Source organism: Bactrocera latifrons, unplaced genomic scaffold (assembly GCF_001853355.1).
Source record: "Bactrocera latifrons isolate USDA-ARS-PBARC rearing strain unplaced genomic scaffold, ASM185335v1 scaffold_12, whole genome shotgun sequence".
NCBI classification, from domain to species: Eukaryota; Metazoa; Arthropoda; class Insecta; order Diptera; family Tephritidae; genus Bactrocera; species Bactrocera latifrons.
Genome location: NW_017534630.1, coordinates 945,973 through 957,399, shown reverse-complemented (window position 1 = coordinate 957,399; position 11,427 = coordinate 945,973). Strand labels below are relative to the sequence as shown.

Here is an 11,427-nt window from a genome sequence, read left to right as displayed (position 1 = left end):
CAAAAAGGTTAAAGAAAATATGCTTGAAAATCGTCGCGCATACAAAGATATCAACATCACTTATGGGCCGACTTAACATATTTCGGTTAATGTTTTGGCTATAAATATGGTTAAAGTTTTGGGTATAATGCGTGTCAATGGTAGACTAGCCAAAAGACCTTCATGTTTGCGAAAACGGCATTTATTAGATGTCTCAAAAGATATTTCTAACAATGTATCTGGGAACCTTTTATTCTTCAAAGTAATCATAAGTGATGACAAGACATGAGTTTTTGAATATTTTGTCGAAACTGTTCAACAATATATCAGAAAGAAGCTTTAAATTTGCATTCTCAAACTTCACAACTCGCTTGAAGCTCGTGTTCTCCACCTTTTTCATAGTTTCATCAACCGTTAATTGACCGCAATTTGCCATAGAGAGCATATTTCATAATTTTAAGTGAGAACAAAATAAAAGTTGCACGCAAAAACTGCGCAGCGCGTAACCAAAAGTTGACCAATCGAATTAAGTGACATCGAAAAAACAAAAACTTCAAAAAGGTTTGCACGCATAATGAAACAAACCAAAAAAAAAAAAAAAAAAAAAAAAACCAAAAAAAAAAAAAAAAAAAAAAAAAAAAAAAAAAAAAAAGAACCAACCCATAAAATATGCTTGAGCTACATAAAAAGTATTAAAACGCTAAAAAGAGCCCAACAACAAACGCAAAAAGCGGTGCACCATAAGAAAAAGTAACTTACGCGCACACATTACAACAAACAACAAGCCTTTTACGCACACACGAATACACTTTTATGCGGCAATATTATTTGCCTGCGGCAAGTGTGTCGATGCCGCACTAATGTTGTTGGCAGCGCTTTATCTCCACCGTTTGTTATTTTTGTTGTGGCTGCTGCTGCTGCTGTACTCAAACGCAGATTTCTCGTTGCACTAGCTACATATACATACATTGTTATTGCTATTGTTTTTGCATGCAAAATTGCCCATAACTGCAAATGTCGTTTGGAGAATTTTCGAAATGCGCATACTTTCAACCTTTAAGCCCCGAACTCCACATAGCCGCTCGTGCGTCTGCCACTTTCACCTCGCACCGGCGTGTCTGCCGAATTCGATCGATGTGAGTTGGCGTATGTTCGCATGCGTGTGTGTATGTGTGTGGCATGCAACTTTGGCTGTTGGAAGTGTGTAATAATTTATTGTTTTTGCCGACTTCACATACTTTTACAAACCGGCATAACATTCTGTTGCGCGCTTTATGCCCACACATACACACATATACACACACGGCGCGTTATTGAAGCGCGTGTCCCGTCCGTGTGCCGCTTGTGGCCATTTTTAATGCACAAACTTGACGCTTTTCCACTGGGGTGCATAAATTATCACGGTATATTGCTCATCTGCTGCAACTCAGCTGCACCCACTGCCCCCCGCCTCCGCGCCCACACCACGCGCCTTGACACACATAATATTTGCCGCAAATTTCCGCGTCGAATTTATTTTTTTTTTTTTTTTTTTTTTTTTTTGTGATTTGTTGTTATGTCCGTTTACTGCGCAGTTAGTTTTCAACTACACCAACAACAAGCGCATGCATTTTAGTATGGAAATTTATTTGCATATACTCATATGCCACAACCAACCGAATCGCTGTTATGGCCGTGGCTGTGCGCCTGCAAATAGGCTTGTAGTTATTCCCCGCCCCCACACAAGCAGCAAATTTTGTAGTGTTCCTCCACCCACCACCCCTCGTAATAATACTTATTTGCAATGTCAGTTTACCCGCCAAATTGTATCAATCATTTCATGGCACTCCACTTGTTGTTGTTGTTTCTGTTTGTTGTTTTTGTCGATTTCGCTGTTACAACAACTCGCGCGCTCTTTGATTTATGCACTGAAATCGAGTTGCGTTTATTTTTCATTTTCTCTTTTTTTTTTTTTGTTTTTGTTGTTTGGGTTAAATTTGTGCTTTCATACCCATCCATTTATGGTTAACGGGTTTTTGTTGGCGGCACATAATTCAAATTGATTTGCTTTTATTGTAGATAAACGCAGTTATTTGTGGCATAATGATAGGCAATTTGTTGCTGCATTACTTTTTTACACGTTGTCTGCTGTTGTTGTAGTTGTTTTGGCAGGACATCAATCGTAGCAAAGAAAAGTATTATATTTCCAGGTGAATGGCTGCGAAACGGGCATTTAATGTTGCATTAAGCCAAGGGGTTAACTGTTTTGCTTTTGAGTGCAATTGTTAGCATTTAAAGTGAAAATTGTGAAAGTTTAAATTTGAAGTTTAAAGCTTAAATGCCTCAAAACCCCCAAAAGTGCCAATGAATGGAAATTTGAGTCGGTATTTGATTTAATCGGTAAATGGAAGGTCATATTTGACTACATCAGACCAGAATTTATATGAACATTAAAATTTGTTTATGAAATTTATTAGATTTTATAAAAAAATTATTAAATGTTATAAAATTGGGAAAATTTAAAAAATTTAAGTAAAAAGTTTAATATATTTCTTTTGGCAGCATAAAATTTTTATTTCCAATCTATTACATGAAATGTTGAATGCCCAATATTTTACAATGATTTTTAAATTTTTTTTCCAAAGCACGTTTTCTCTGGCTTTTAAAATTCATTTATTGCTGTGAATAATAGAAAATTTGAAGAGAAAATCTAAAGAAAATTTCGCAATTTTTAAACAAATAGGCCCACAACAAGAAAATAACTAGTTATCTACAGTTTATTATTACCAAAATTCTTTAGATTGAGCAATCTGTCATTGATTTGTCATTTTTCTGCTCTCCGTATCATATTTGAGCGCTGCGTCTTACCAAGACTTTGATACATGATAATAAGCGACTGACGCTACTCGAGCTCAAAAGCAACTATTTTATATAAAAATAAGTTAGGAAGAGCTAAGTTTGGATGTAACTGAACCTTTCGTACTCGGGCAAGGATTACAGTCAAGGAAGTTTCTTCAGGTACATATGTAAGACTAGTTACTTATATGGGGTCTTTGGGTGAGTTTTCACCAGATTTTTTTCATTCCAAGTACAAACGTACACTACTATAAGAAAGACACGTTTTCTTAATTTCATTAAGATAACCCACATATTAGCTGATAAATGTATGTATGTGGTATAAATACACCCGGAATTTCGAAATATATGGGGCTAAAGACAGTTATACCTAGATTCCATTAATTTGTAGTATACAGACATACTACTATTAGGAAAGGATTATCTATGAGTTTCAATTATTTATCTTACACATTGATCGATATTTTCGATAAGTAGTCAACTAACACCATTGGGTTCACATATTCAGTACTTAGGAGCTTGAACAACTTTGTTTCGATTTACGAAATAAATTTTATGACTAAACATTAGGTGACGCACCTCAAATGTACTATTCGTATATGGTTTTATCCTCATATTTTAATTCATTTTTGATTTGGATGCTGAAAAGTAAAAGCTTCAAATGGAATTAAAATCTGAAACCGATTCACACCGAAACTTAAGACTGTCAGGGGAATGTCGCGCACCGAAATTGGTTGAAATTGGTCAGGCGGGTCCCGAGATATGTGACATCACCTAAAAGTCAGACGTTACCCCGGCTTCTACAAATTCCTCTCATAATATCTCGATTGTAAAATTTAATGTCTCCGGCGTATTAAGTTATTGATTTGTCGTGATTTTAGCAGTTTTTAACAGTCCCGTTATATTCGGAGTGAGCGGGGTTAACATTAGATTTTAATAGTTTTCACAGTGTCTGTAGGAGTTCTTATAATATTTGCGATGGGGGAATTTGATTTTTGTAGCTTTGGTGGCTTAGGTAAATGACGGTATATATATTAAATTTATTACCCATTGCCACAGCAATCGTCTGTGCTATGTGACAGTTTTATATTTTAATTATTATTATTTTTTATTTTGTTATGGGTACTTAAAGACTTTTAAGTTAAAGTAAACATATGAATGAAACCATATATGCATTAGATAAATAATATTTCAAATACTCCAATAAGCTGTGAATTTAACTAGCTCTAGAAATGTTTGTGCTGAAAATTTTCTCTAAAGGGAACCGTGAAGTGTTTCGTTTTCAATAATAAACATTTTTGGAGAAAATATTGTATTTTCTTAACTAATTTAAGAAAATTGGTTGTACAATTTGCAAGATAATATTAAGGCGAATTTTGTTTTTATTTTTGTAGATCTTTATTTGTTTTTACCTTATCCAAATTTAACTTTGGATATTTCTGCAAAGAACCTGTGGACTTGCTTCATTGATTTGAGAACTAACCAGAGAAATTTCTGTAATCATATTTTTAAAAACCTTATTTTTGGAATTCCGTTTACTATTTTACTTTCTGAATATTTGTAATCTTAATATACAAAAAAACAAAAAAAAAACAAAAATCCGCTTCACATAATATGATACCGTAAATATATAGAGAAAAGTTTTGAGATTTTACCAGCAGCTGTATATATCTAGGGTAATATCGAAGGTGTTGCACAACCGAGCTGTAATTACAATGGAATCTTAAATTACAGTTTTCTCATAAATTACAAATTTCTCATAAATCTAAGTAAATATTATTAAGAAATGACACTATAACTGCTACACAAATACGCCAATATATAAATATAAATGTCACTTTATGGACACAACCAAATAATATTGCATTGCAACAAATCAACTACTTCAATGAAAGAGAAAAAAAGTGGTCAATAACCGCACAACGACAAAGTGGCGTGCGTAAACAACAATAAAGGAAAAGGAAGTCGTCACTTGTATATGAGGGCAGCATATAACTTAGCATGCTACATATGCACAAATAATACTCGAAAGAAAAGCAGACAACAGCGATGTGAAATAACAAAGATATTATTTGATTTTGTGTTTGATACAATACATTTTTCCTGAAATCCGCTTCCACTCGGCAACAAAACAACCCCATTATATGAGCTACGAATGAACTAAGTGAGTCCACATGGAGTCTAGTGAAACGTTTATGAGACAACCGCCAGCAGAAGGCAAATGCTGCAGCGACCCCACAAAAGCGCAACGACAACAAAAACCGGGCTGCAAGGATATTACTTTATATGCACAAACATATATGTATATAAGTCTACGTAAGTGTCTGTGGGCTGAAGAGTTTCCCCGCTGTGGTGTGGGAAACGAGTTTGCGTGGCGTCGACAAAGCTTAGAAATATTTGAACACAAACAAACTGCTGCAGGAAGACACATGCATGTGTGTAAGTGTGTTTGTTGGCAGTCTCCATGTGGCAGGACAAACAAGTGTTGGGACGTGCCGCACTGTGCTGGCTGATAGTCAAGGGCGCCGCCAGCAGACAGGCACACATACAAACAGACATATGAGCAAATAATAGCGAGTGATATTTATAGTGAGCGTTGTAAGGAACTTTGTTGAAAAATGGACAGAACCCGTGTGTGTGCTTTGTGGCGGCAACAGGATGTAAAAGTTACTGGCAAGCAGGCAACTTGCTGCCACAGCTGGTCGCCCATTATAGTTGAAGTGAGAAAACGAAAGTTTAGATAGACGAAAAATAACAATTTTGAAGCAGAAAAGAGAAAAGGCAGTGCGTGCTTACTTCCAACTACACACACACATGCACATACAAATATGATTGTGCTTAGAAAAGTGAGAAACACAAAACATGGAGTAGAAATTACGTGTCGTTGGTCACTGCTGGGTACAAACCATCAATGGACTGACCAGTTGGTGGATAGTAATACCAACACAAGTAAAGGTTTCGAGCACACAGCATTTCAAGCAAGTATTTTCAAAGGAAATTCAGGGGCATGTGTGAATAGCAACCACTATATGTCCGAGCGCCGTTATGTATGCTTCTAAAACGCACACAACAAATAGTTACGTTTTGTTTTCGGTAACTTTGGTATTCGCTTACTGCATGAAGCTGTTCGCCTGACCCACTAATTTGCCAATAAGGATAAAAATCAACTAAATTTAACGAAGCTTCCGCTAAAAACGGAAATAAACATAAAAGTACCGCTAAAGACTATCGCGTGAGCGACACGTTTTCGCGGGTTTTCACCGCAACGATACCCGTTATCGCATGCAAATGCGTAAACTGTGCACGAAAACGGGATATTTAATGTCTACCATAAAGAACAGCGATGTGAACGTTGTAGAGCGAGTCGAAGTAGTTTGCGAGTGAATGCTGAGGACATTGGAGTGCATAAAATGGCTGGTATGCGAACTTGCTTAGTGAGTTGTGCAAGTCAGAGAGGAATTTTTTTGTAATAGACGACGCGTGCCATGTCCTTTTCGAATGGGTTCACAGCAATCGACGTTGGCAAGCATCCAATTGTGTGGAGTAGAAAATTTCAATGGCGGCAAAAGGTTAAAGAAATTACGGTGCGATGTTTGGGGTAGTGACTACACGCATTTACTTCAACCGGTACGTGAGTAAGAGTGTGGCAAACATGACTACTTACGTGATTTTTATGGTTGACTCAATTCGACCAATTTTTTGATGTGCGATACTAGCAAATGACAGCAATGTGCTTTAAAGGATTCTAGAATATTTTTAAACTTGTTTCAGACTATTTCTAAATGGTTTCTTTTTATGATAACTCATGATTAAATACTTTTTTTTAGGACATTGTTATGCTCCTGATTTTGAACTCATTACAGCTATAGTTTAGTATGAAGTTAGTTTTGAATTTCTCTATAAATAGTACTTAATATTTATGCTTTAATGAAATCCAAATTTGAAAGCAGTTTTTAGTACTTATTTGCTGTCGTTTATTGACAAGCATTAGAAAGTAGCGAACCGAACAAAGTATACTGCTGTTCAAACATACAGTGCGGTATGAAATGTCTGCTTTTCTAAAACCCAAATCGGCAAGTAACTGTTAGTCCCATGTATCGAATACATGTTGAAAATATAGTTCAAGTTATAAGATATAAAAGATGATCCACTTCGAGGCAGAAACATTCCTAAGCATTAATTTTTTGAAGATTATCTCTTTCAAATGTTGACCGCGGCTACATCTCAAATAGTATGGTCGTTCAGTTCAATTTTCGATGACTCGTAAGAGCGTTTAGACTGGTAACCGGTGAATGACACGCTTGATCCATACTGAAAAAGTCTAACGGTATGATATCTTACGATTTTGATGGACAATCGACCGGCCCAGAACGAGAACTTATCTGCTCACCGACGAGTTCTCTCAATGAATCCATTGATTGAGGCGATCTGTGGGAAGTGGCGCCGTCTTGTTGAAACCTAATATCGTCGTGGTCACGGTCTTCAATTTCAGGCAGCAAATAGTATTTTATCAAAAATATGGGCCGAAGATTCCACCACACCATCTTTTCAGGTTGCTCCCTGTCTCAAATGCGGCAGTTTTGCTTTTTTTCCCATATGAGTCAGAAATGGGTCTCCTCGCAAAATTTGGCTCGACATCATAGTCTATTCAGTCGAATATTATCCAATAATGAATGGTGGGTCTTGAGATCGGTATGCCGACTTTGTTGACCATAATTAATGTGAATTTTACGTAATAAAGATGAACGATTTGTTCAGGGGTAAGTCTTTCCATGTAGAAATGCCGAATAATGTCGAAAAAAATAGCACATTGACACGCCTCACGCGTGATCTTTCAAAAAAGGCGATTGAAAAATGAACCTCTACTTTGATCCCCTGTTATTTTGGGAGTTCGGGGAAGACGTTGCTTTTGAAATTAGATAGCCATGAATCAAAAATGGGTTGAATCAGGTCAATACTTATCTTAGCCCCCAAATACTTAATACACACTCGAGCTTAGCTCTTGCTCACTTATTATAATTATATTTATTGTATTTATGTATATAAGTTTTAAAGTCTTCAGAAATAATAACACAATCCTTCATAGAAATGGTTGCCAGCTGCAGAATTACAAAAATATCTATCAATGTTATTTCTTTCCTAAGCTACCGGCTTGGCGCCATTTTCAAATAGTTGTTTAATTGTGTTGCTTTTGCTGATGGCACATAGCTGTGCGCCTATTCCATATGACAAGCAAGTGTATCGAATTTTCGATTTTTTATATCACGTTTTTTGTGGCAGCTGATGTCATGCGATAGAAAATGTGTGCAAAATACATAAAAATGCATATTACAAGAATTAAAACAAAAATATGAGAACTTCAATTTTTGTTTCCTTTGAGGGGCCACTTGACACTTGAAGAGCGACACTAAGATGTTTAAAATTGCAGGCAGTGCAAATAACATATTTAACGTCTTTTGATGAGCGCTCGAGAGTGACACCTAAATTTTCATTTAATTTATTGAGATTAGTGGGAAATTATTGTGGTAATTACCTGTTATTCACAGGATGCCCTCCAACTTCCGGCTTGTGTGTGTGTGTACGTCTTAAGTTCTGCCAGGCTAAGTACCGCACAAAGACAGCCGACAATTGCTTGTTGTTGTCATAAAAACCACACATTAAACAGAAGCGTGCAAATAAAAGATGACTCTAACGAGTGTATCCATCCGAGCGACTCCGTTAGCAGGCAAGGGCGGTGAGCGCGTGGTGTGTGTCTTAAGCAACACAAGTGCCAACAGCAGGTAGCAACATGCTGACGGAAGTGTGTGCATGTGCCACAGCAGACAACATTTGGTAGTAGATAACAACAGAAGTCGTGTCACAAACAGTTTAAAACAGAGCGTATTAATGGCTGTCTCCACAACTTGGCATAGCTGCCACAAGTTCACAGCAACAACAAGAAATCGTATGAAAAAAGTATGTGCTTGTGCTTAATGTGCTTGCTTTTTGTGATGTGACAGGCAATCAGTAGTATGTGCCCCTGCTATTGACATTCGTCTCAATTCGTGGCAAAGGTGACTGTTTACGATTTGTGCCTCCGACTCACACAAATTGAGGGCTCCGTTGCATTTCAAACGTTTGCTGTGGTTGCTTCTACACTGCTGTACATAAGTGGCATGACATCTACAGTGGCTTTGTGGTTTAAATTGCCGGTATTAGGGGAGTGCGCACATGCACATTTATCTTCTATTTTAGTGCCAAGACACACATCTGCCGATCTATTCTATCTATCTGTCGTAGAATATTGTCGCAGGCATTGTTTAGTCGCACATTTTTGCTCGAAAATCTTATTGCCCACATTTCGATTTATGTCTGTTCTGGGGGCTCAGTAACATATTGCAACTATTACTAATCAGTCCGCAACACTCTCTCCCCATCTAATCTTCACTGTCAATATTTATTGCTCACCGTATCCCACCCACTAATAGATTGCGTAAACAACCCACAATCACTTACAGTTAACCGCATATTGTTTGCCCGAACTTCAGTTGCAATAGCTTTTGTAGACAAATCATAGTCCTGCATGCTTACGCCTTAAGCATCCACTTACGCACTCTCATGCCATAAATATGTTAGTATTACATTACGTTTTCTGTTCTTGCTGGCTGGGATGTTGGGTGGGAGCCGCATTTGTTGTATGTCCAATCAATTTTGCTTATGAATTGCGTTGCATATTGCGGTGGCTCAATACTTCTTAATACATACTTGTATAAAATACTATAAATATGCTTTAGTGGGCTTCCCAACATTCACCTTTGTACACTGATACTGCAATGAAATAAAATAAATTGTAGAGATCGTTTCAAATTGATTTCGTTCGGTTTGCAAGGGTCAGAGCCAATAATTTTCCCAAAGCGAAAATCAGGTAAGGGCTATTCTTAATCAAATTCTTAAGTTCTTATATGTGTACAATTTTGTTTTTCTCATAAAACATGAAGGTAGAAAATAAAAGGAAAAATGGAAAACTATAAAAAATCCCTTCACACCAAATGTCAGACAATTATCATGAAACGGAAGGGGATTACTACCTTTGTTTTCCAATGGGATGACTTCAATGTGTTGTACCGGCCATTTTTAATATGTCATGCTCTTTAATTTTTTCATTATATTCACTAATATTATTATAATTTCATGATGGAAAGATATATGCAAGAGCAATGTTTACAAATTATTAAATTTTGTTATCGAAATAATCGTTCTCCAACTGCAATTTTTAGCGAGCTTTTGCCATTTTATGGTCATAATAATCGTATACCTGTGAAAAATTCGAGCGTACAATTTCCTTACATAATGTTCAAGTGCCACTAAAACAATGAACCACCAAACGTAATTAAAATATTTCTGCCGTCCTGCAAGTGTTGCTAAATATAAGAATTTGTATATTCCAAGTATTGGAACTGTCTCAAACCACAACCTTGCGGATTTTGAGAAAGGATTTGTTGCATTCGTATAAAATTGTTCTCACTCAAGAACCATTGCATTGAAGCCATTGGACCACCGTAGATGTCGAAAATTTGCTGATTTTGCCTTGGAACGACTTGATAACGATAACGATTTTTTTAAGAAAATCATCTGCTCCGATGAGACTCAACAAAGTTGTCGATTCTGCTGCGAAGAAAATTCACAAATTATTCATCAGCAGTCCTTACATAATCTTACAGTTTGGTGTTGTTTTGGTCTGGTGGAATCATCGGTCCGTACTCTTTTCGAAATGAAGCTAGTGACACCGTTGCTGTCAATGGATGGTAAGATCAATGATAACTAACTTTTTATGGTCACAATTGGAAGACGATGATGATGGTTCTAACAAGACGGGGCAATTCGCCACACCAGTAGACTACTTCTTGTGGGATTATTTGAAGTTATTGGTCTTTAGCAATTAATCAGACTCTATTCAAGTTTTAGAAAGGACTATTTCATGACATACCACTTGATTTAGTGGAAAAAGTACTAGTAAATTAGGTATATTCAATTCGTTCCTGCACAAGAAGTCGTGGTGGCCATTCAAATGATAATATATTCGATTAAAAAATTAAAATTGAGTTTCCTTTTCCTGTTTTTTGAAATGAAATTATATCTCGCTTTTCGAAAATCTTGTATAATATTATATTTAGGAATTATATCGGCGCAGAAGATGTTGTATCTTTAGATGGATATCTTACTTTTTTTGAAAATACCAAGTCCTTACTTTTTCAAGATCATATGGAAGAAGGTCAGAAACTTTATCGCCAATGATCCATATCGAAGACAATAACTACTAGGCGCATTGATCTTAAAAGAGTTTCTGAGCCTGCTAAAGGTAAACAAAAGGGTCAGAGAACATAAAAAGGGTTTTTGTCTTCGTTAAGGTAAACAAAAGGTATATTGAAAAGTTTCAAGCGAGAATCAATCAATATTAATTTAGTGCTCGCTGTCGATACAAATCATTGGAAAATAAATCACATAATTTCATTTACAATAAAGTAATAAAGATAACACTTAACTGAACAAAAATTCTGCCTCTAATATACCGAACAGGACTTATTTTTTAACCTTTTTTCTGAGCACAATGTACTCTAATGCTAAAAAGATTGT

The 11,427-nt window shown here is 36.3% G+C and overlaps 1 protein-coding gene across 1 annotated transcript in view; it reads left to right on the top strand.

Moving 5' to 3' along the window:
- Positions 1-11,427, top strand: part of LOC108978284 (protein Wnt-5) — a 154,770-nt gene that overhangs the window by 116,711 nt on the left and 26,632 nt on the right. The window lies entirely within an intron of this gene.